At 41.7% G+C, this 25722-nt stretch overlaps 1 long non-coding RNA gene across 1 annotated transcript in view; it reads right to left on the reverse strand.

The window, feature by feature from the left end:
* Window positions 1-720: 720 nt before the first annotated feature.
* Window positions 721-25722, reverse strand: part of LOC147019720 (uncharacterized) — a 98763-nt gene continuing 73761 nt past the window's right edge. Inside the window, exons 3-4 of the long non-coding RNA XR_015062042.1 lie at window positions 9187-9292; window positions 721-1290 (exon numbers count right to left, since the gene is read on the reverse strand). This is a non-coding gene — a long non-coding RNA (uncharacterized LOC147019720). The remainder of the gene's footprint in view (window positions 1291-9186; window positions 9293-25722) is intronic.

The following is a 25722-nucleotide window of genomic DNA, read 5'->3' on the forward strand; positions in this document are numbered from 1 at the left end:
GCAGGAAGGGATCACGATGACATGAGATGGTAGTGCACTGCTTGCTTGAAGCTCGAGAGGGGAAAGTGGCATTGAACAGCCTCAATAAGGTAGTTTCACAAACGGTAGCAACGAGGAATGAAAGAGTTGTGGAGTGATGTTGGGAGTTCAACGAGGAGAAAATTACTCAAAGAACACATGTTTCCTGGAGGAGTTAGGGATACAGGTCAGAAAGTGATGAGAACAGAGGGTGCTAGATAAGAGGTTATAAAAACAGAGATTAATGACCTGTGTGCAGTGTGAGAGCAACAGGCCTTGTAATTCAGCCTCATTGCAGCTAGGAGATTCCATCAATGTTGAGAGTTTAGATTCTCGAGAATCCAGTAAGAGGAAGATGTAATACTTAGGTTCCAGCCAGTAGGGGAGAAAACACTCCATTGAGCTATGGACAAAGGCCTTTTAAGCTGTGACTCTGTGAGTGATTTTGATATTTCAAGGAATTACTCATTGGGACGACGGATGATGCCCAATCTGCAACTGATTTTGGAGGCGAGCTTGACTAGAAAAAGAAAAAAAGGAAAAGAACTTTAAAAAATAAAAATAAATGAAAAATTGAAAAAGAGGAACTGAAAAAGAAATCTGTGAAAATATTAGTGATATATATTCAAGAAACTTTATGGTTCTCTGAGATTTTTATTGGACGAAACACAAAGAACAAAAAGATGTTCAAGACGAAAAACACCTGACTGCTTGAAAGGAGGTAGGGTCGATGATGATGTCAACCAACCGATCATGTCATTATACATATCTTGTTAGAAAGACGTTATGGATATGGTCATAACTATGTGCATGTGGGGAAAATGAGGCAGAGTTAGCAAAAGTGGAGAAGCAATGGTGGGAAAAATGTATGCACATGGCAACCGGAGTCTGCATGATTATACACCTCCTCCACACACATATGACATATTGCAATGCCAAACTGTTTGCCTCACTCCCACCTCCCAATCCTTAAAGAACCGTGTAGTCCGTGGGTCAGGAAATGAACCCCCCCCTTTGGGAATTTCTGGACCATAATTTTTGAGGAATGTGGGTTCTATGGCTGTGAAATGTGCTTGGTTGCTAATTGCCTAGGTGTGCTCAGCTGTGTTACAGAGTGATTTGCATTACTACTATAAGTGAAAACGAGAAGGGCACTCGGGAGAGTGCATACCTCCATTTAGATTCTCCAAAATCAAATCAATTCGTCTGTGTGACACATCCAACCTCTCCATCAAGTTTCGTCCGAATCCGTCCACAACTTTTTGAGATATCCTGCACACAAACAGACAGACAGACAGCTGCAGTGAAGACATTACCTCCATCCATCGCAGATGGCGGAGGTAAAAAGCAATTTTTCAAACATTTGGACGGGTACTGGTTCCCCCATTCTGAGGCAACAAAATGCATTTTTCAATGTTTTTTTTTTAAATCTGGAATGAATATCACATTCCACATTTATGCAATTAACATTCAATATCAACGCAAAAATTGCTTAGAAATGACAAGAAATGAGTTCCTTCATGCAATAATGTTTCGCACAAAACATTGAGGGACATACTATAGGGGGAACAAATAAACCCTCCAAACCATCACAAAAATTATATATTTTCTTACAATAGGATCAAGCGACTCAAATACTTCAACAAAATATTCCCTGAAATTTTTTTTTCACAACTTAAGGAACTTAAGTGCTCGTCATAACAACTGTCAGATTAGGTTCCACATGCTTTTCCACGAAGGTTTCTGCTTTTCTCTTGGTGTTTATATTCTACAGACCTCTCATTGCTCTTTATGGATTGTGCAGTGGACTCAGTCGGAGACAGGTGCTCTCCAGTCATTTCCTGCATCACGATACTATGGGTGGAATTTGTCGTGCCAGCAAACTGAGAAAGTTTCTTCATTCATGTCAAACTTATCCCAGTAGAAATGGATAACAACATTTCTTTGTGTATCAATCGTGACTGGTCGATGACTGTCACTCTCTATTGACATGGTTACACATTGCTGTTTCCAGCTCCAGCAGGGTTGAGTATGATACACAATGCCCAAAGTGGTTGAGATTACTCACTATTGCAGTACTTCTGTGATGTAGCAAACAGGCATTCCCAAGAGGAGATGTTTAGGCATTTTCTGTGTTTGTGAGCAAATAATCTGCAGATGGTGGCCAAGGAAGTTCAACAGATTCTCTGAATGAATCAATGATGTAACGACACAATACCATACTAGTTTCTTCCAGTCTCATGTCGTGTTAGGCTGTAGGTTCAAAGTTGACTTCCACTGCTTGACGTGAAGGTAACTCATGTGAATAAACTAATTCACTCTGGAAGTTAGGTTGCCAAATTCTTATTCTTTGACCAAAGTGCTTGAATAATTTAGACTTTAGTTGATATGTTTTGTTTTGTGGACTAGCAAATACCACCATCACTTCACTGATGGGAACACTAAAGGGGGGGAGAGGAGGGAAGAGAGAGGGGTGGGGGAGAGACAGAGGGAGGGAGGGGGGAGTGAAGAGGTGAAGGGAAAAAGAGAGAGGAGGGAGGGGAGCGAGGAGGGGTGGGGGAAAGGATGACAGTGTGAGGTGAGAGGAAGGGAAGGCAGACATGCAGTGGAGCATTTATTACGATTCATACTGTCTCCTCAAAATGATTCTGCATCGAATAACAGTGAAAATGGAAACAAAATAATATCTGAAATCCATTTTCTATTGGTCATACTATAAATACGGCTCAGAGACAAACACCGCCCGGAGGACACGTCTTGAGACAAAACCCACTGGACGCATTCAGAGTCAAGCCGTCCAGACAGAAATATTGCTCAGACACATCCGGAGACAAACTCCTGTCCGACAGACAGACAGACAGACAGACAGACAGAGGAGGGGAGGGGAGAGTGAGAGAGGTGTGAGAGGTGTGAGATTTTGATTATATAATGTAATTAGTCCGTGAGAGTAGATCGTGGAAAATCGAATCATATAACGCATGAAATTGCTCCAAGCTCCTAATTTGAAAACTATAGCACTTACAAAAGTGATGTATACAGAGATTTGTAGCTATGATGAACAGGCATTCGATAATATGAGTGAAGAAAGTGAAAAAAACAACTTTATTGTTAAGAAATTGTTGCGGCCTGTTTCAAGTCAAGGCATGGTTGTGCAGGACAAAAATCATGGCAGCTTCAGACCCCAGCGAGGTTACCCAGGAGACGCTTTAAGATCCCAAAGAGCGAGGTGGCTGAGGATGCACCTGATAAATTATCTATCTATAATTCCAGCAATGTGTGTGTGTGTGTGTGTGTGTGTGTGTGTGACCGCTGTTTCTCGACAACCACTGGTCCTATCTCATGGAAACTTGCCAGCTATATTGCTGGGGACCTAAGGATGTGCTTTTTAAGGTTTGATATTAATCGGACAAGTGCTTCCCAAGTTATGGCCATTTATTTACCAACCAATGACATGACACGTTGCTGCGGCCATTTATTTACAACCAATGACATGACATGTTGCTGCGTAGACGTGGCTGCGTAGGCCGGTGCGTGGCCGGCCGACAATGACGTCATGGGCTGTGCCAGTTACATGGCAGCGAATGTCATGGCAAGCAAAGACAGGGAGGTAGACTTGATTTTAATTAACTCTGTGTGTGGAAGTGTGGTTGTCGCGAAAATGCGAGAGCGAAGGAACGGCCTGGTTGGTTGTCGTTTCTGGCTCGCGGTTTGAAAGGTTTTTTTTTGTATGTACGGTCACACACGTATGGGCACGCATGTACAGGCACGTGAGAGCGAAGGAACGGCCTGTGTGGTTGTTGTTTCTGACACGCGGTTTGAAAGTTTTTTTGTTTTTTGTTTGCACGTACGGCCATGCACGTACGGCCACGCACCTACAGGCACGCACCTACAGGCACGCACCTACGGGCATGCGCTAATAAGGCTGTCAATCATCTTCAAAAGGGGTGTTTTCGTTAACCCAAACACCCAATTTTCGCTCATGCCCTTCCTTGGAGTCCATTAGCGTGCATAGAAAGTTTCAGGCTGCAAGGTTTCATGGATTTGGAGTTATGGAGGAGACATGTGAACACACACCACACACCACACACCCACACACCCACACACACACTGCCATTTATTTGTATAGATTGTTGTGTGATGGAGTATGCACTTGAATGAAGGATAAATATTTCACACTGAGCATTGTCATTAGCTCAACCTGAGATCCTCTGATGATGGTCTGCTCAATGTATTCAAATGCCTTTTTGTGGGCTCTTTACTGCTCCACAGTTTCCCCTGTTTCCCCTCTTACTGGATTTATTTTGGTTTTCCTAACCCTAACCCTAACCTTCAACATGCATTATGGTATCTTGCCTCCCTAGCAATCAAATGAACCCCATGTATATCCCACAACAATACCTTATCTGCCTGATCTTCAGCAGCTTCTTTAATTGAGGCTTCGGCTCTCTTTGTAACACAAACAGTCAATGTTTCCCTGGTTTGAGACTTTCCTTTTAGCCTTTTGTATTATTTTCCACCCAAGATACATTTATCAAATGGGAATAGGGTAGATGTTTTTGTTCTCCGTCTTTTGGAGTATATCTCTCTGTCATTGTCTTGATCCACCTGAGAAGTCCTTTTGCGCAAGTATTTAACATTCGTGAATATTTGAGAACACTGTCTGTGATACCCATGTTCATCAAGACATTCCTTTGGTATATCATCAAGCCTTTTATGTGGATCATCACTCAATTGTTTCTTGTGTACAACATCCTTGATCTTTGACCAGCTAGATGGTTTCAAGGGTCTGACAAGCTTATCTGATTTGTTTCTGTAATTGTGTATTATGCATATTCTCTCTCTAATCTGTGAGCTTGGCTTCCTTGTGTGTTTTGTTTACTTTGAGTGGAACTTTAGTCCCTTCAAATCAATAGGATGTTCATCTGGCATGTTGTTTCAGACCTTGAAAAGAGAAAAAAAAAATCTATGAATTTTTCATAAATACATTGTCCACAAGTGTTGCAGATTCATATGCGAGGGCAGTTAAAAACTTAAATATTCATACCTAAGAGAAATTGATTTTATTAAAGTTTGAGAAACACTAATTACCCATCTTATAGTAGTTACCTTGATTAACATAAGTAACTTAATTATTCTCCAAATGATGAAAAGTGAGAATTATTTACACATTGTGAATTATGATTGCTGCTACATCTGCAAAACATTCAAACCAGCCTAGTATTATTTAAAAATATTCTGTGCTGAAAATCTTTTCTAAATTGAAATATATAAGCCTTAATTAAACGTAAGGATAAATGTGTTTTTCTGTCAGTATTGGGTATGACTGGTAAATGGATATTTCACGTTCTATTGTACTGAGAAAAAACGAGCATCATTATTTTATATTTCAGGGTATATAACCATTTATTTCACATTATTTGTAAAATATGAGATTTCTAAATTGAGAATGACATATTCTATATTTTAATAACTAACGTATTTTGGGTGATGTGGGATGTTGAAAAAGTACAATTTATGTAAAAAAAAAAGGTATAAAAAAAGTTCCTAACCATGGTCCATTTGCCATAGTTGCCATTCCACTCATAACAGAATATGATTTTGTTCATTCTCTTCCCAAAATAGACATACAACCAATCGTCGAGTCCATACCGGGTACAAACTCGTTATTATTTAGAAATTTCCTCCTCCCTTTTTTCCCATGAACTTTGCTCCCTCAAGCCTCCACCCTGCTCAAGCAACTCAAATGCCAGAATGCCAGAGCATTTGCTGCTGTTGAAATATGCTGGGGACCCGAAGATAACCTGCCTGCTTGTTCATGCCACGGAGGAGTCGACCACCATAGTAAATTGTACTGGAGCCAGGAAGAGCTGCGCTGCACCAGACAGTGCTGGGTGGACGGTGCAGCAACAAGTTGAGCATGGGACAGAGGCATGAGAGCGAGAGCGCTACAGGGTCCCTTGTATGGGAAGATAGCTCCACCACTGTCATACACTATCTCTACCTTACTGTCCTCGAATAACCTCTACATTTGTCTGCCTTAATTCACAAAGAGCATAACAGTGTAGGAGCTACCAATGATTGCTCCCTTGACCAGTCTGGGCGAGGTTTACACTCGAACCTCACATGTTTCCTCTAAAAAGCTTACATTGTATATGCTGCTCTCAATTATATTCACTCCATTCTGCTTTAATTATACCCCTCTTTTTTTGTTTGTGTCTTTTCATTACGGAATTGGCATGCGTCTGTCAACATGTGCCGGGGTGAGTCAGAGGCTGACAAAATACCTCGCCCTACCTCTTCATCCTCTTTGCTTCCCATCTATATTTTCCTTGGAATGATTCTGCTGGTGCCACGTCCTGTGTTTCGGTAAACAAGTAAGACTGTTGAAAGGGAAAATAAGTGCTATGGATTAAGATCTGCTCTTCTGTGCCTTTCTTGATTGATTATTATTTTTTGATGTGCTTGCATATACGTGTTTCATGATTGGTTGATGTGCCTTGTAAATACGTGCCTCTTCTTCTTTGGGAAACATTTTTCCATCTTGCCTGTTTTTGGCTCATTCCATCCATTGGCTTGACTTTGTGTGTGTGCAAATAGATAGATGAGCTTTGTGTGTGTACATTATTCCCCACCAATCGGTCATACCACTAGCCAGCACAGCACTCAGGCACTCACAGTTTCGCTAAGCTGTACATAATAAATAGATGCTCAAGTGCGTGTTGAGGGTGCAAACCCTAATTGCCACCACCAAACCAGTGGGAAGGTCATAGGTTTGTAAAGGAGCGAAGACCCTGCTAGGTTTGACGATTGCAATTGGCGTCCGTCATTGCTGAACAACCCATCGGGCCATGGACTTATCCGTGGTGCGGCGAACTGCACTACCTGAGGTTGGGGAGAGTCCGGGAAGTCCCTACATGGTAAACCCTGAACACCGGTTCCATACCAATGTGTCTGTAATATCGCAAAGCACACCAAGATAAGTGGCAAATAAGTAAATTTCAAATGGGAAGGACCCATACTTCACATGAAAACATGGTCTGCAGGGGGGAGGGTGTTGAAGTTGCAGTGAAGTTGATCCAATTGCAAGTGCATCTTGTAGTCCAGATGGACATGTTTGTGCCTTGTCAGAGCTATGAAAGGCTGTCCTGACAACATCACATCAAAAGTGATTAATGCATGTTGACTGGATATTGGACAGAACACCTTAGCGAAAGAATGCTTTCAATCATTGTGTTCCTCTTTTCATGAGCCCTCGTTGCATCGAAGAAAAAGCTGCAATGATATAATGCTTCCTTTGCGGTAAAATACCACAATTCTGCTATATGGCGTACAATACCATAGGTTATGTCATGACATGTACTTGTTCCTTTGGCAGACGAAGAGATTCCTCGCAAAAAAGTCAATTTGCTTTCACGTTCTCTGGGCAATAAAAAATAAAACTCTCAGCGACAGTATTGTTAGGTTGGTGGTATCAAGGTAAAATCTTTCTTCACCAAAATGGAATCAATAGGTCCTTGTCACACACCCAACCTGACGACAACTTTCATCCAAATCTGTCCACAACTTTTTGAGACATCGTGTGAGATATCGTTTTTGGCCCCATAGCTCAATGGTGAAGAATGACATTGAAAATTCTAGTATCCTGAGCCAGATCTTCATCAAAATATATTCAATTTGTTCTTGTCATACACTCCTGTCTACAAAATGACATCCGAATCTGTCCATAACAATTTGAGATAGTGTGTGAGATATTGCTTTTGGCCTTATAGCTCAATGGCAAAGAATCTGCCATTATAATAAAGATTATTTCGCCCTTAAAGATCATTTCCACACAAACATACATACATATATATATCTTGAAGTTGGAGGGATCCGCACTTGGTGTTGGGAGTGGCGCAGGGATATATGTGTGTGTGCATATATACATCGATCACATCACGTTCCCTCTGATCACATCATGCGCCTTCCGGTTGAATGGTTTGCATTAGCAGGAACAATTGTCTGGGTGTGGCAGACAGATGGTTGTTCTGTGCGGATTATGTGGTTTTACCATGTGAGACATAATCCATGGCGATGCTCATGATAATCGTCAGGAGATGCATGTGATAAAAATACATATATACAATGTATATATATATATATATATATATATATATATATATATATATATATATATATATATATATATATATATATGTGTGTGTATGTGTTGAAAACTTCAAAATTTATCAAAACTGAAAAAAGCATTGTATTGTGAAACCCCGACATTCGCGGATTCCACATTCACTGCCCCTCATATTCACGGTTTATATAATGTGACATGCTTCTACTTTTGCATCCTCTGTGCTTCAGCGATTCACATTTTTGCAGATGCATAAACCATCTCCCATGTGCTGTGCATAAAGCAGCTCTAAACATGGAAAAAACCATCTCCAGCCACACAAAGAGGAGGAGGAAGTGGCAAGGCGAAACCTGACTGTCAAGTTCCTGGCCGAGGTGCTGCAGGAGAAGAGGAGTCTCTGACAGGTTGCAGGATGCCGACCCAGTGATGGAGTGTTACCTCCGGTTCAAGAGAGGGTTGGATGATGTTTACCTCCTGTTACACAGAAACCTACGGCACTCAGCAAAACAGCTGTTGATTCCCCATTTTTTTCGCTCAGGCTCCTCCACCTCAACACCATCGCAGCACCCTCCCTTGTGTCCTTTTCAGAGGAGTTCACTGGATTCTAACTCGTTATCATCACCATCATCATCATCATCATCATCATCATCATCATCGGCATCATCATCAATATCATATCAAAAGTTATGTCATATCTTCAATAAAAATCGGAAACAGTACCTACTGTTGTTTTTTTCATTTGTCAGCATTTTTAATGAAACTGTAGTTACGTGCATTCTTGTTCATACAGAGACCTAGGACCGAGCTTCATCTTGTGAAAGTCTCAGACAAGTCCAATTTTGAACTCACAAGAAAAAAGATAAAATGAAAATGAGTACAGGATGTTATTTATTCATGCCACGGCCATATGCTGACATGTAAGTATTGAGATAATCACGTACATGCCTACAATGTGAAGCTCTGTGCCAAATTTGATCTAGCAGCTGATATTGTCGAGTTATTCTGCCGACAGACAAGCACACAGAAGTGTTGATCACAATACTCACACGCTGAGCAGGGAGAGGAAGCCCTTCGAAGAGTAAGCTAGCAGAAAGTGCTCAAGAGACTGAGATCGGGAGAGGTGACTTTCACAGGTCAGGTGATCTCCACATCCTGGGAACATGCATGCAGAGAGATGTGGTTCACTTCTAAAATTATTGTGATCGTTCATCAAATCACAAAACAACTGTGACTTCATAAAAGAGAAATATTAAGACGTGAACTAGCACCTGCCTTGCGTTCATTCCAGTTGTGTATATTTTTAGTACCATGGCTTGTGAAGTCTCTGGTTGTCCAAAGCACAAGTGAAATACACTTGATAGCTTTGCAAGCAGAGCACTTTCAAAGAATGCACTCACCCCATGATGCAAACAGCAGGCTAAATTTGTGATTGAATCAAACTCATGTATGTTTTCTATAGACAGATCATGTTGCTATAAGTGTGTGCATAACCAAAGAATCTGCAAAGACAAGTCGCATTTTGCACATGGTGCAAGAAGGTCACTCCCAATCCCTTAGAAAAGCTGTCAATGTCAATTTACACTTTGCCTCCTTCTTCTAATGGGCTTGGTGCAAGAGTATGGGATGACAAGGTCTGGCCTCGTTTTGCTCCCAACGGCAGTTCATGCAGTTATTTTGGACTCTTCATCTCTATCACACACTCTTCGTGTAATTGGCTTTGTTGTTAACATTTGCAGGAATTTGATCCTAAATTGCACACACTTCCCCTGAAACATTTCACAAGGTTTTGTGGTGCTATGGAACTCATTTGATATGACAATAGGTGTGCAATGTGTTGAAACTGCTGAGATTGCACATCAGGGGAGTTAAAAACTGACACAATGTCACTTTTGCGGAATTGGCCATAACGGCATAAATACCAGTGTTGCACTGCATTCATTGTCATTAATTTTGTGAATGTCATAAAATAATTTAAGCTATCTCAAGTCATTATGCTTTGAGATATAGAGAAGACAGCGATCCATTCTCAAGTGGTTCAGGTGTCATATTGGCACTCCGACTCTCCTCGCTCTCTTTCTCATTTCTACTCTTGGCAGTAAAATATAATTGGATGAAAAGTGATCAATTCAACTGGAAACAAGTTCAAGAGAAGGTATGCATTTGTAGGAAAGTTAGGCCTAGGTCACATATGCCACGGCGGCCATGTGGTCTCCAAAATCTGCGGCCACTAGCAATTATACGGCGGCCGCAATATTTCCACGGTCACACAATGTAGCAGTCACATATGTTTTTATTTTTCGGGTAGCCACACGGCGTATTTATAAATTGTGGAGACCGAAAACGTGGGGGTGCCATACGGCCTTTGATTTGATGTCGCACGGTGACCTTAGGGCGTCGCTGTGGCGGCCATAGCATTTTCAAGGCAGACGCAAGGTGTCCGCAAGGTGACCGCAGGGGGCCCTAAGGCGAACGTGCGGCCAGACGGACGGTAACGAGTGGGTATATATAGCAGTTCTAATTTTACTGAAATAAAAATATACCAGAATATATAACTGAATATACTATAAGTATAATATACCGTGGTGCCCCCAGAATCCGAACGCCCCATTGTTTGAACAAATTGGAATCCGAACAATTTTTTTCGAGAAAATTTTGCCCTAAAAACCTAATACATTTTAAAAAACCGAATACAATGTAGCGTTCATGTTTGTTCACGTGTCTCCCCCACCTGTTCGAGCCGCATCTTCGCGCTTTGTTCATTCAGTTCGTCGGTGGAAGTCCTCGTGAAAGCATCTCTCATGAGTCGATCGATACTTTAGGCCTCAGTCACATTTGCTCTACGGCGAGGATACGGCGGCCGTACGCCCTCTGAATTGACAGAAACGTGCGGCGGCCGCAGAGAAACTGAGGTGGACTCAGGGCGGCCCTACGCCGTATGGCTATATTTTACAGGTCGTAAGGTCGCCGTGGAATTATAACACGGAGTTATAACTTTTTTCATTTCTATGTTCGCCGTAGAAATTCGACAAGCTGAAAAAAAAGAACTGGTTAAAAAAAAAAATTACCCATTCGTTACCATCCATCTGGCCGCGCGTTCGGCTTAGGGTCCCCCTGCGGTCGCTTTGCGGGCAACTTGCGTTTGCCTTCAAAATTCTATGGCCGCCGCAGGAACGCCCTGAGGTCACCGTGCGACATCAAATCAAAGACCGTACAGCACACCCAAGTTTTCGATCTCCACAATTTATAAATACGCCGTGCGGCTACCCGAAAAATAACAAGGACAAATGTGTCCAAGAGCAGCGTCCAAAACCTAAAGGTTTTGTCGGCTAAAAATAAAAAAAACTTAAATTTTTTTTATTAAAAAAAAAACAACTTCCGATATTTCGTCACGTGTCTTCATTAAGTCAATAGCGAAACCCGTCATAATGTATTTACGTATTTACGATATATCGTGTATTTACGAAATATATAACGTATTTATGAAATTACAATACGATAAATGGAATAATCTTTCAATAGTAACGTCAACTTTCGAAACTTTAAAGCAAATGTCCGAATATATTTAAAAGTTCATGATAGACGCTCTCAAAAGGCACCGTCAATGTGACGATGCGCACATGTGGTCAGTATTTAAGGCGATCCGGATCTTGTATATACAAGAGCCGAGTACGAGAGATTAAGGCTTGGTCAGAAGAAGAAGAAGAAGAAGAAGAAGAAGAAGAAGAAGAAGAACAACGCCGAGCACTCCATGAGCAGCGAGACGCTGCTAAAAACATATGTGACCGTGGAAATACTGCGGCTGCAATTTATAATTGCTTGACAGAGGCCTTACCTCGTGTTTTCACCTTCATTTGTGTTGTTTGTTTTTTTTAATCATCTTGTGTTTTAATTAATAGCAAAAAAAGCAATCCGATCACGTGGTGTGACTGACTGTCGGGCAAGGATTGAATTTCACAGCAAAACCAGTTGTAATTTGGAATATCCATGATTACGTCAGCCCGATGCGTTTGATGAAAGTGATTGTGGTTCTGCGGGCATCATGTTTGATGAGCTGCCCTGGGGGCAGCGCTCTCGCAGAGTGTGCGAGCGATCGGAACCCAGGCCGGAGCTCGAGCCTGTGTGGACCTTTGGATGTCGTGATTGTACCAGTTTACATGCAATACACCGCCACCGAAGGTCATTTACTCATCTTATTTTATCTTAAACATGGGGAATTTCAGTTTAAAGTGTCTTGAAAGTGGGTTTTCTTTGGGTCCACGAACGGATTAATTCACTCCAATATTTCTTATTGGGAAAATATTTTTGGAATCCGAACTTTTTGCAATCCGAACAGCCTCCTGGAACGAAATAATTGGGATTCTGGGGGCACCACGGTATAGGCAAACACCTATACTCCGATCTCTAACGGGAGCGCACGGTGGACGCACGGTGGACCCAGATTGCCACGGAGGCCGTACGTAGGTGGACGGCGGGCGTAGGGGAACCGTGCGTCGACCCTGCGTTGCCTGCAGGTAGTCACACAGACCGCAAGGCCACCGTACGGCGACCGTGGAAATAGTGCGGCCGCCGTAATTTTTTGGGGGTTGGGAAAATTCATTTTTCATTGAGAAGAGCTTACAGCAGCCGCACAAATAACGCAAGCCCACCGTACGCCCTACGTATGGTCGACGTGGAACACATCTACGTCATAGCTTGGCTTGTCGAATTGCTACGGCGAACGTAGAAATGGAAAAAAGTTATAACTCCGCGCTATAATTCCACGGCGCCCCTACGGCCTGTAAAATATAGCCATACAGCGTAGGGCCTCCCTGAGGCCACCTCAGTTTCTCTGTGGCTGCCGCACGTTTTTGTCAATTCAGAGGGCGTACGGCCTCTGTATCCTCGCCGTAGAGCAAATGTGACCTAGGCCTTAGTCATCACCAATTCCAGAAGGGAGGATTTGCCGTTGGGAGAAATTTTGGTTTGTAAGTTCACAGTTGAATCAGTTCCATAGAGTCACGGAAGTCCTTTGCTGAAGTGCCATGATTGGTGAGAGAGGTGCCAACACCTAGCCGAGTTGCATGGTGACAATTGAAATCACCACATACGACGAAGAGAAAGTTGGGATGATTGGTAAAAAGTTTGTCCATGTTGTGTGTGTGTATGTGTGTATGTGTGTATGTGTGTATGTGTGTATGTGTGTATGTGTGTGTATGTGTGTATGTGTGTGTGTATGTGTGTGTGAGTGTGAGTGTGAGTGTGAGAGAGAGAGAGAGAGAGAGAGAGAGAGAGAGAGAGAGAGAGAGAGAGAGAGAGAGAGAGAGAGAGAGAGAGAGAGAGAGAGAGAGAGAGAGAGAGAGAGAGATATATATATATATATATATATATATATATATATATATATATATATATATATATATATATATATATGGAATTGTCACTGTTGGGAGGTCGGTCCATCACACAGACAAAGAAGACGTTTGAGCAGAAGTCATAACCAAACTGGGGTTTGAGAGGTGGAAGAACAGTACATGGACAGTGAGAAATGAAGTTCTTGATGTACAGTATGACTCCACCTCGAGGACAGGGTTCAGGTCGATCAAACCAGAAGAAACAATAACCAGTGAGAGACATTAACGAGTCAGCAACATCCTGTGGGAGGAAAGATTCTGTTAAACAGATTTGCATCTGGTTTATCAGCATCAGCCTTGATTGAGAAATCTGTCAGGTTGAAGTGAAGGCCTCGAATGTTTGAGGTCCACATGGTTAGGGACAGGAGAGAAGGAGCTGTTAGCAGGATGCAGGATGTGGAAAGAAGAGAATTAAGGGGAGGGCTTCAGAGGAAGCTGGGAGGATGTGGGTGGCGGGAATCTGGAAGGGTTGGGGCGCAGGCGAATCTGGGAGAGTGCAGGGTGAAGGGGAATCTGGGAGGGTATGGGGTTGGGGGTGAAGCTCGGAGGGTGCAGAGTGGGTGGGAAGGTGTGGTGGAAGTTGGGAGGGTGCGAGGAGAGGGAAGCTGGACGGGGAAACAGAGTGGGAGGGGTGAGATAAGATGGGACAGGATGAGGGGGAAGCTGCGAGGGGGTGGGATGAGAGGGAAGCAGAGAGGGCATGGTGCAAGAGGGTAGCAGAGAGGGGGGAGGGTAGTGACACGGAGTGGGTTGACACCATTAATGGACATGAATGGGAATTAATTGTTGTGTGCATGCAACCTCTGCAAAATTGACTTCTCAAAATTCCCAAACTGGACAAACGGAGACAGACTTCATGAAGGGGGTGAATAAAAACGTTTTCCATTGAAGGCATGGCGAAACGTGGAGTTGCAGGTACGAGAGGAGGGTAAATTAACTAAGCATTTACGAGTGAAAAGCTTTGGGAAATGTCTTGTGAAAAAGAAAATGAGGAAGCTATTTTGTTGAAGAAATAGAAGATGAAGAGGAAGCAGAAGAAGTCAAAGTTTGTTCCTGATCGAATAGGAAGGAGAGTGGGATGTTTTAAAATACATTTTAAAAAAGCGTTTAAAAAGTTTTATTTCGAGCTTTCAAAGGAAGAAACATTTCATTCAATGAAGGTTCAGCTTGGGGATATTGAAAAAGAGAAGGGATAGGGAATTAAGGAGGAATTGTACAGACAGATTTACTTTTTGTTTTTGTTTGAGTGAAGAAGAGTTTTTGTCGTTAATATATTTTTTTGGAGCGATGCGACGGAAAAAGGGTCAAGCTGTTAGGGATTATAATTGACAATACTTGGGAGAAAAGAAGCAAAAATGAAGCACGTGGAGTCAAAGCAGAGACAGGAGCGGCATGCCGACCATCCGAGGCTTTTCGACCATGGGCGTACAAGCAAAATCTGTCCAGGAAGTGAAAAATGTGCTCATCACCTTGATAGTCAATATAATTCTCAAAAATTGATCTTTTTGACATTCTTAACAATATTTTGGCTGTTCCGCCTTGCAAAAGTTGCATTCTTGAGATTAAATTCATCTTAAAGATTTGGTTGGGGCAACATGATTTGGGGCAAATTGGGTTTTCCCCATGCACAATAATAAGAAATTCGCCCCCAGATCAATTTGCCCCATTCATTTTTCAAACAAATTTTAATTGGCCCAACAGACAAGCTCAATCCAACTTACCCCAATAAAGTGCAAATGTAATTTTATGGTGAGAAATATCAACAAGTTTTGCTTGATTAAAACCCCAAGGGAACTCTTATACTGAAACCTGTTTTTCACCTCTTCCATGATGGATAAATTTGAGTTAAATATCATATATTTGTTTGATAAAGGGTCTGTTTAGTGACGACTGTCTGAACTATTGGCAGCTCTGTTTCAGTACAGGATATAAAGCCTCAAATATACATGTCATGGTCAGTCCAAAATGAAAAATAAAAATTTTGAAAAAAAATATGAAAAGTGTATAACTGGGAGTTCAAACAATAGGCTTATATTATTCTTTAGAACTGTCAGATAAACAACCCTATGATAAGGTACATGACATGTACACACATTTTCTTCTTTTGATGAGATGTCCATACCTCTATTCTTTTTAGCATGCATTCTGGTGTTCTTTTTCATTTCATGTTCTGAAACAACTATTTCAAAGTGACAATCAATTGAATATAATTATGTTGTATTCTGGTCATTTATGATTCTGGTACACACAAGTATTATACAATACTTGCTAGTTGATATAACTTATAAATATAAGTGACATGGGAAGATTCAGAGGTGGATCCAAGGATTGGCAAAGTGTGAATCCACTCACTTTTTTGTGTTCGTAGTCAAGGCTCGTGGAAGAGGAAGAACACAGACCGGAACACAGACATAGAACACAGGACACAACATAACAAAAGGAACAGCAAGAGCAGAAGGGGGAAACACCAACAGCAGTGTGGAGGGAGAAAATAGACAGACTGTGAAGAAAGATATTCATATTCATGACACTGTGAAAATATTCATCTTCTGCCAACAAATGTATCGGCCTACTGTTTTAACTTCAAGTTGCTGAAACATTAAAGTAAATCAGAATAACAAATTGTAATGACGTATTACAATTTGAAAGTCTAAATTATATAAATGGAATATCCAAATCACTCAGTTTACAATTCTGTGCAAGTTGTAAATTTGGTGTTACTCAAGCCACCTTCATAAACAAACTCGGTGGATGAGAATTAGTGTATTTCGCTTTTTTTTTTCCTTCCAAAAACATAATGTATATATACCCACAATCCGACCTTAATACATGATTTGCTGTTGAGAATTTTTTTGACCAAATTTTCAAAGGTTGTCCATTACTGAGATAAGTAAGGCACATTTGGTTCATGGGAATACAATTGATAATCTGTATCTGGCCAATAAAAACAACAAGGATGGATCACAGCTTTGCTTGGTGTAGTTCTTTCATGAGCCAAGAGCATGTATTAAAAAAATGAAGAAGAAAAAAGGAAGTAAAGACCTAAATTCGCTGAGTTATAAGAACCATTCATTTCTTAAAATTTTCATATTTCACTCCTGATTTTTGACACATAATTAGTCCACATGCTCTGATCCTCAAATCCGATGACAGATTTTGATTATATGCTTTAATTAGTTTGTGAGAGGACATCATGTTTACAAAGCAAGGCATTTTTGAGCAGGCCAAAACAAATGGCGGCTTTTGATCCCCGCGAGGGAGAGCAGGCTGAACAAGGATAAGCTTGTTTTTTTTTTTATGATATGAATTAATTATCTTCAAAAGAGATGTTTAAATTTACCCAAATACCCATTTTTCATTCATGCACTCCTTTGGAGTTCCCCTAGTATGCATGCAAAATTTCAGGCCACGAGATTTCATGGTTTTACAGTTATGGAGGAACACACACACACACACACACACACACACACACATACACGCACACACACACACACACACACACACACACACACACACACACACACACACACACACACACATATACACACACACACACACACACACACACACACACACACACACACACACACACACACACACACACACACACACACACACACACACACACACACACACATATACACACACACACACACACACACACACACACACACACACACACACACACACACACACACACACACACACACACACACACACACACACACACACACACACACACACACACACACACACACACACACACACATTTTATATTATAGATCATGGATGTTCTCTTACTGATTTATAAATGTTGTAGAACAAACTTTATAGACGTTCTCACATTGTAATGGTACTGCACATACTTTATAGATGATCTAACATTCTAAAAATCCAAATAGTACTGTTATGTGTTGTGGGGTAGATGGAGGCATTTCATAGGCAAGTTGGGATTGAATAGAGTTGTTTGGTCTTTGGACGTGGAGGAAACATCTCGATGTAAATAAGTAGGGAAACTGTAAGCTTAAGTGTTATGTGTCACCACACAGGGAGGGCGGGAGGGGGGTGGGTGGGGTGGTGCCGTGTTAATGAGATCGGGATTAATGATAATGTCCTCCAGTATGTGATTGCCCCCTGTGACCTACCCTACGTTTTTGCATTTTGTAGCCAACCATGAAGGAGTTGCGCTTTTATAACCAAAACCATGATAACAAACAAGAAAAACGTGCCGAATGGGCAGAGGCCTCGCATTCCCGGGTTTTTGGCTAGCAGGCCATGCCCCGGAGGAGGAGTTTGGTTTGGCATGACGTCGAAGAAGAAGGGGTGGTTGCGTCGTAATCACGAGAGATTGGGAGCGCGCACACAAGGTCAGTGTGAAGAGGGGTTGAGTGCGGAGTAGAGGGTGCATGCGGTCGAGAGACGAGAACGTAGCAAGGAGATGGTATGAAAGGTCAGGGAATTATGAAATGGCTTTCCTTCGACGCATTAAGAAGACAGCATGATTATTGTATTCGTGCTGAGGCGATTTTGGCTCGCATGGTGAAACAAGACGCTGGCCTTTGGCTCTTGGTTGGGTCATGAGAAATGGACCCCGAGCCTCGTGTATGTAACCGAAGGGGATGGCAGCTATTCTGAAAAGCAGTGGGTCACTGAAGACGATCGATGCACAAGAAAGCTGCACAGGGTCTCTGAGCCTTGGTGTTGAATCCCACTCATGAATTGCCTAAAATGCATTTATCCCACTGCGAGAGAGCGGCCGAGCACCATTTTTGAGGGTGCATTTGCATGTGCACGATGAAGTTCCTCAATTCCACATTCCATAAGGACCATCTATGGCACACAGCTAAGTGCTGGGATAAAGGAGGGATTTTTCTTTCATTATCATGTTCCCTTGTCTGTATTTAAGTCTGCGTGGAGGTGCCTCAATTGGATTTAGATTGAGATTACTTCACATTTTTCTTTCATTATTATTATTTGAATGATCGTCATTGTGCATATTTGATTACTGTTATTAAATTATTATTTGTTCTATTTCATTTGCTTGTGTCCGGGTATCTGTTGTGGGTCGAGTACAACCCAAGTGCCTCCATCCCTTTGTGCCATTTATTTTCCACGTGTGGATTGATCGCCGAGAGTTTCGGCTGTAGGCCTCCAAGGGAGAACTGTTTGGCCATCCGTCCAGGTGGGGGCAAAACCCCCCTGGACACAACAGTATATACTTTGAAGAAATATGTGTGTGTGTGTGTGTTGCTGTCGAATTGGCTCATACCTGCCCTGCATGAACAGGGCAGCAGCACGAGACAGCCGATCGACCTCCTGCGAGCGACCCAGAATACATAGGATCGGAAGTCGACCGACTTCCTGATAACACTCCACTGTTAAGCACACCTATATAGGTCTGATTAGCCCTTAAGTAAATGTGTCTAAAGCAGCCCTGCCCCCATCAGGCTGATTACCAGATGTAGTCCCACCAACCCCTCTGTTCCCTTCCTAGTCCTTTGCAAAGGAATGCAGTTTTGAATACTTTTCGTGAAATCCTTTCAAGATATTAAAATTTTGATCGGTTTACGCCTTCCCACTATAAAATGCAGTTGAATCGTATTTAAACAAAGTTCACAGCTTAAACCAATTTTGAGCGAGTCTGTCAGGAAATAATAATAATGAAGAAGAAGAAGAAGAAGAAGAAGAAGAAGAAGAAGAAGAAGAAGAAGAAGAAGAAGAAGAAGAAGAATGACAAAAGGGTACTTTTGGGTCTCTCATTTATATATTTCAGCGATGATGTCCCAAAGTTTAATCAGTGTTATTGGATGAGAAATTCTCCGCAGATGACGACTAGGTAATTCGTTGGTTTATAAGTTTTATCTTGGTAGAATTTTTTGAGGGTTTATGTTGTAGTGAGCCAATGGAGTCCTGACATAAGAAGTCTGTTGACTTCTTGATAAACACCCTGTTCATTACCCTCGCCGAAGGAGAGGGTATTGCGTTTGGGTCCGTTTGTGTGTTTGTTTGTCTGTCCAGCACAGTCTCCAGCCCAACCCCTCAACTGATCATTCTGAAATTTTCAGTTTAATGTCATCGACCCTGTGACAGTCACGCATTGAAGTTTCGTAAAATTTGGTTGACCGAAAAGGTCTACAAAGGCCAATAGGCCAATTTGCGGCAAGTTTTCTAAAATACTCAAATTTCATCCGATTGAGTTGAAATTTGAACAGTATTTATATATCAGGTAATTGGATTCAACCACCTATTACTTTTGAAGTTATCATAGGTCAAAAAGGTCAAATTAGGCCGTAAGTTCAACTCAAAATAGGCCAATTTTTAATATTATTTCTAAAATTGTCAATTTTCATCCGATTGACTTGAAATTTGAAGACCATTTTCATGTCAGGTCGCTGAATTCAAAGACCAATTAATTTTAGGTCAAAAGGTCAAACACAGGCCTGATTTCTAAAATTGATAGATAGGCCCAAATATTAAATATATCACTATATCTTAAAAAGTTGTGGATGAGTTATAACAAAACAAGGTGGATGAGTTTGATAGGTGACAAGAACAAGCGGATTGGATTTTGGTTTGGATCCAGCCCATCAGTGGGATACAAAACGTGAACTGTTCCACCTGGCAGAGGTATCCGCTCTACCGAGTGCCGTTCTACTTTGTGCTGCTTTTGCTAAGTTGTCACGATGATTGATTTTTCATGTTTGTTTGTCTGTACAGAACTTTCATGTTTTTCTCTGCAACCGCTTGTCAGATTGAGAAGAAATTTTCAGCATAGGAGCGACTAACTCATGTAGAATGTTATATTGATAATTATGACATCATAGATCACGTGGTGTGGCAGCCATGTTGGAAAAATAGAAAAAATTTGACCTCTGTATCTCTGAAACCGCACCAAGGAAAAAAATTGCAACTTGGCACACAAGCAAGTACTTCTCATGGGGAATAAGTGTGATCTTTTTATGACATCATAGGTGCCTTTGTTATGATGTCATAATTGCATATGTACAATGCTACATCTGATCAGTATTAAAATTTTTGAGGGTCATCTCGGGATAAAATGGTCCACAGAAAAAAACAATGATGACATTATTTGTCACGTAATTTGGCAGCCATATTGTTTTTTTTTTTTTTAAACCTTCAAACATCATCTCCAAAGTGGCTGAACAGATTGAGGTGAAACTTTATATGTATGACCACCTCTCCATGAGGAACAAAAGGTTCACACATTTTCCATCACAGGTCACATGGTTTGGCAGCCATGTTGGATTTACACTAAAGCCTATAAAAAATCTCCTCCAGAACGGCTGGACAGATCGAGGGGAAACTTCACACATGTTACTCAAGCTTTGGGGATACTTGGGTGATCATGAATTATAATTGATAGGTCACATGGTTTGGCAGCATTATTGGAGAGAAGAAAAATATTTAATAATGTTTTCTCTGGAACCGCTTAATTAATCGAAGTGAAACTTCACAATTATGATCTTGGGATGATGTGGAATACAGATTTTAATTTTAAACTTGATCGGACACATGGTCTGGCAGCCAGAATTATTTATTTTTGTTGACCTTGGTTATGTTTGATTGTATTTTTTTGATTCTTTTTTTTGAATAAAGCTTACTGAGCTGTACCTCAAGGGGTTTGAGGCTAGAGGAGTAGCAGCTGAAATGTGAATCCTATCCAGGTTCCTCCTGATGATTTCATCTTTGCTTTTTGCTTGTTTGGGTTCCTTCTGATAACTCCAATGCAGGACTCTACCTATTTGGTCTTCCATTTGATTTGAATTTAATTTATTTCAATCCCATTCTAAATTTAATTGAATAATAATTTTAAAAATGTCATGGGTCAGGGTTAGGTGTCTAATAAAAGCGGGGGTGCATCAAAGCGGGACATCTTTGTACCTGGTCATCACTGCCAGCAGTTATAAAGTGGCAGTTCTAATTATGTATCTTATTAATTACGTATCACATCAGTACACAAACGCCACACAAAACGACACAAACACCACACAAAACAAGTCCTGGCAAGGGTCTGCAATCTCTGCTCTTTTTCTTGTTTTGGGGCTGTGTATGTTTGTGTGTACAGTATGTATGCGGACCATCAATGAACTGCCTTCGCTCCATTGGTTGGACAACCTGCCTGACTCCACTCACAATTGTAACCTAAAAAAAAATGCACTGCCATTTTGTGAAGACAACAGTATACATAGATCCCAGGCCTCATGTCTTTGGCTTTAGGCCTCTGGTGTCAGCCCATAGGCCAGCGCATTTAGAATTATCAGAGCTATCAGAGCTAACCCTAACCACGATGTATAATAGTCTATATGCACATAAGCAATAGACATGTTTTTGCTTTATGTACATAACCCAGGTTATTTTTTTATTATTTACTGGAGCGATCGAGGCAGTGGTCTGTTGCCTATACACCGCCCAAATAAAGGAAAGCAATTTGTTTCATGAATGAAGGTTTATGTGTGTAATTTCAGTTTTAGCCCGAGTTTTCAAGGCTGAATAGTGTGAAAGTACAGAAAGGTGGTTAGGCATGTTTTTGATTAATTTATGTAATGCAGAAGACTGTACATTTGACCATATTATCCATTGGAACCATATTAAATTATACTCAAGAGGACTTCTGACTTTCTATACACTTGAAAACTGAACGAGTCTTCTGTCATGAAAGAAAGGTACGTTTTGATTACAACACATGCTGAGGAAAGAAAATAGTAATGGAGGTAATTCATGTTGATGCTACAAGGTATAAATATGTAAATATATATTTAAAAAGTATATATATAATATATAAACTATATATTATCCCTGTGTCGTAAGAGGTGACCAGGGTTGCGTCAGGAAGGGCATCCGGCGTAAAACATGTGCCAAATCCCTATGCGGATCATACGGATGGTCAGCTGGGATTTTGGAAGTAATCCATAGGAGATCCTCTGATCCATAGGAGATGGATACTGGAACAATGAGTGCAACATGGATTAGCTGGGGTGGATCAGAGGATGGAGACAGCAGAAGGTGCAATATTGGAGGAGAGCGGTCGAAAACAGAGAGACCATAGACCGAATTGAGATGTGAAAAAACAGCCTTTTGCTTTGGCCTCATCATGGGAAATTTCAATAATGTTAAGAGCTTAGGATACCACAGAATCCAAGAGAGACAGATGTGATGCTCAGACACCAGCCCAGAGGGTAGAGAAGTACTTTATTTAGCTATGGACAGAGGCCTTGTGGACTGTGTGTTTCTCTAATTTTCCAAGGAAATACTTGGATGCCTAATCTACGGCTGGCTTTGGAGGACAGCTTTGCTACGTTGTTGGCCTGGGAGAGATCATGGCGTATGGTGAGGTCTAGAGGTTAAAAAACTGAACCTCTTCCACTGGTTGACCTTGGAAATGGACAGGTGAGTTTGTTTGTTTCTTTGTTTGTTTGATGATAGTTCTGGAGTGACGATGTGAGACAGTGAGATTTTTCAGAATTGAAGAACATGTTTCATTTATCAGACCAACATCTCATCAATTCCAGATCAGCAGAGAGTGATGTAGCTGCAATCCAAATACCAGTGGGATAGGGAATTGAATGAAATAATGTGGAGAAATTTGCAAAAGGGAAGAGAGGGTTTTTCAGAGCATTGGAGAGGTAATTTATATAGACGAGGAACAAGACTGGACCCAACACCTGCCTTGGGGAACCGCAGCCTCCACTGGGGGTGGGAGGAAGGGGGAAAGGGAAGGGAGAGAGTTTTCTTGATTGCAACATGTTGACTGCATGAGTGGCGAAATAAGAAATCCAGGAATGAAGCCGGCCTTCATTGCCACAGGCAGTGAGCTTGGAAAACAAATGAGGATGCCAGACTGTGCTGAATGCCCTACATATGTCCAAGGATACGGTCCTGACCTCTTGATTGAGATTTAGGGCCTCAAACCATTGTAAAAGAGGAGCAGCAACATGTTGAGAGTTGAGGAAGGAAACAGGAGACCAAGAAGGAACCCAAAGAAGTAATGAGAAAAGATGGAGTCATCAAGAGGAACCTGGATAGGATTCGGATTTCAGCCGCTACCCCACAACCCTCAAACCCATCCAGGTGCAGCCAAGTGAGCCTTACAGAAAAATTTATCCAAGAATTCACTTCTCCTTCAAGAGATAGATAACGAAAGAGAGGAATAGAGAGTAAAAGAGATGAAAGAGAACAAAAATCCAGAATGAAAATGAATAAATAGAATTATGAAAAAAAAAATTGAGAAAGGAATGTGGAAGGAACAAAGAAGAAAGATGTCAGGAAGAACCTGGATAGATAGATTTCAGCAGTTACTCCCCAGGCTCAAACGCAGCAACATATACAAGCTACCAGAGGTCCATCAGTGGGGAAGCACAGTCCACACAGCATCAGGATATGGAACAAACATAATGATATGGAAGACCAAGAAGGAACCTGAAGAAGTAAAGAGCAAAGATGGAGTCATTAGGTGGAACCTGGATAGGATGAAATAAACAGGATGAAATCTAAACTGATGATCAGAGATCAGGCTCTTTGTACATGGGAAAGATGAAATCAGCAGCAATGATGGATTCCATGACTTTGCTTGTAAATAGAAGTGAGTTTACTGGTCTGTAGTTGAAAGGATATATTTTTGCACCCTTCTTGTAGATGGGAGTGATGTTTGCTGACTTTGAGGCTGAGGGGAGGTTGTCAACAGAGAACAGACTGAGTGGGGCAAACATAGGGGAAGCAAGAACAGTGGAGCAGGATTTGAGAACATGGGCACTGATGCCATCTGGGTCCATCAATGAAGCAAGGTCAAGGATGGACAGCACTTCCTGTACCTTTTCGGGTGAGAACAACACAGATTTCAGAGAACGACACAATGTCCAATTTAGACATTGGGTATGAGGGTGTAAGATGAGGACAGAACAAGATGGTTTGGGTGCAGGAGATTTGGAGGTAAACAGAATTTAGACATTCTGCCTTATCTCGGAGACAGTCTGCAGTAATGGTGAAGGCTTTGTGAGTCTTGTGTAAATTGACTCATGAAGACCACCCAACTGGTGAAGAAGAGGAGTGTAAAATAGTTGAGATGAGCATTGAGTTGAGGCTTTGGAAGGGTGATAAGGAAAGGGTTAAAATTACATATAAAAGTGAAAGAGAATAAAATTATATTTTATTATACTATCACGTCGATGGGTCTGACTAACGTCACCTGTTGTACCAGGAACATCGGTTACTCCTGAAGATCACCGAGCTTACCAAATTCACAATGCATTCAATTTACTGTTGTTTACCATTCACAAAACCCCAAGCATCACTGCAACTGAGGACGAACTTGGCAGTGCAATGCGTGGTAGACAAAAGGGGTGAAAACGTCTCATATAGTTAAAAGGGGGTCGACTAAAAGTAATGAATACAGGGGAAGGGGTGACAGGATGTTAAAAAGAGCATGGAACAAACCAAGCAGTCGACAGGCAGGTAGGGATGGTGGGGCATGCAAAATTATGTACAGAGGTGATAAATGACCAAAGCCTAATCCAACTATGGCACAAAAAATAAATACTAGGACTCGCACAACAATGGGGAGCAAGCCAGGGCTTGAGCAAGGCATGACCTGCATTTGGTCCAGTCTTGCCCGTGCAGGTTGGTGTTGCACAGGGCTGGTGTAGCACAGGGCAGGAGGATGGTGATGAGGCTCTGTATCGCGATGAGGAGAGGGTTGCTGCCTCTGCGAAGGTCTGATTCCCACTCCTACTGCAACTCCAACTGCCAACTCCTAAAACTCCAACACAAACTGACGCATTCCGCACGGTCACGGCCCTCGTAAACTATCGGACCACCTTTATGCACAGCGGTCTCTATCATTGGCCACCCGCGGCCATGTGCGTGCCATGTCCCGGGCCGTTCCGCCCCATGGGGCAACCTCAATTAAAAAAAAAATCTTCCACCCCCTCTCCAAGGCTCCGCAGCTGAACTTATTATCATGGCCTGCGGTGTGCCAGCCAAACAGTCCCTGCTGATTCCTCCGAAAGTGAAACGCACTTTCTAATTGAGCCTTTGTGCCCAAGTCCTCACCCGGTTTCACTCAACAACAGGAGGTTTTACAAAACAAACTTACTCTAAACTGTCTCATAATTAACACTCACTGCCTCCTCAGTACACATTTTACAATAGAATTAACTCTGACATTTCCCTTCCATA

Source organism: Eptatretus burgeri, chromosome 9 (genome assembly GCF_056783735.1).
Source record: "Eptatretus burgeri isolate ZD-2024b chromosome 9, Ebu_testis_v1, whole genome shotgun sequence".
Classification (NCBI taxonomy): domain Eukaryota; kingdom Metazoa; phylum Chordata; class Myxini; order Myxiniformes; family Myxinidae; genus Eptatretus; species Eptatretus burgeri.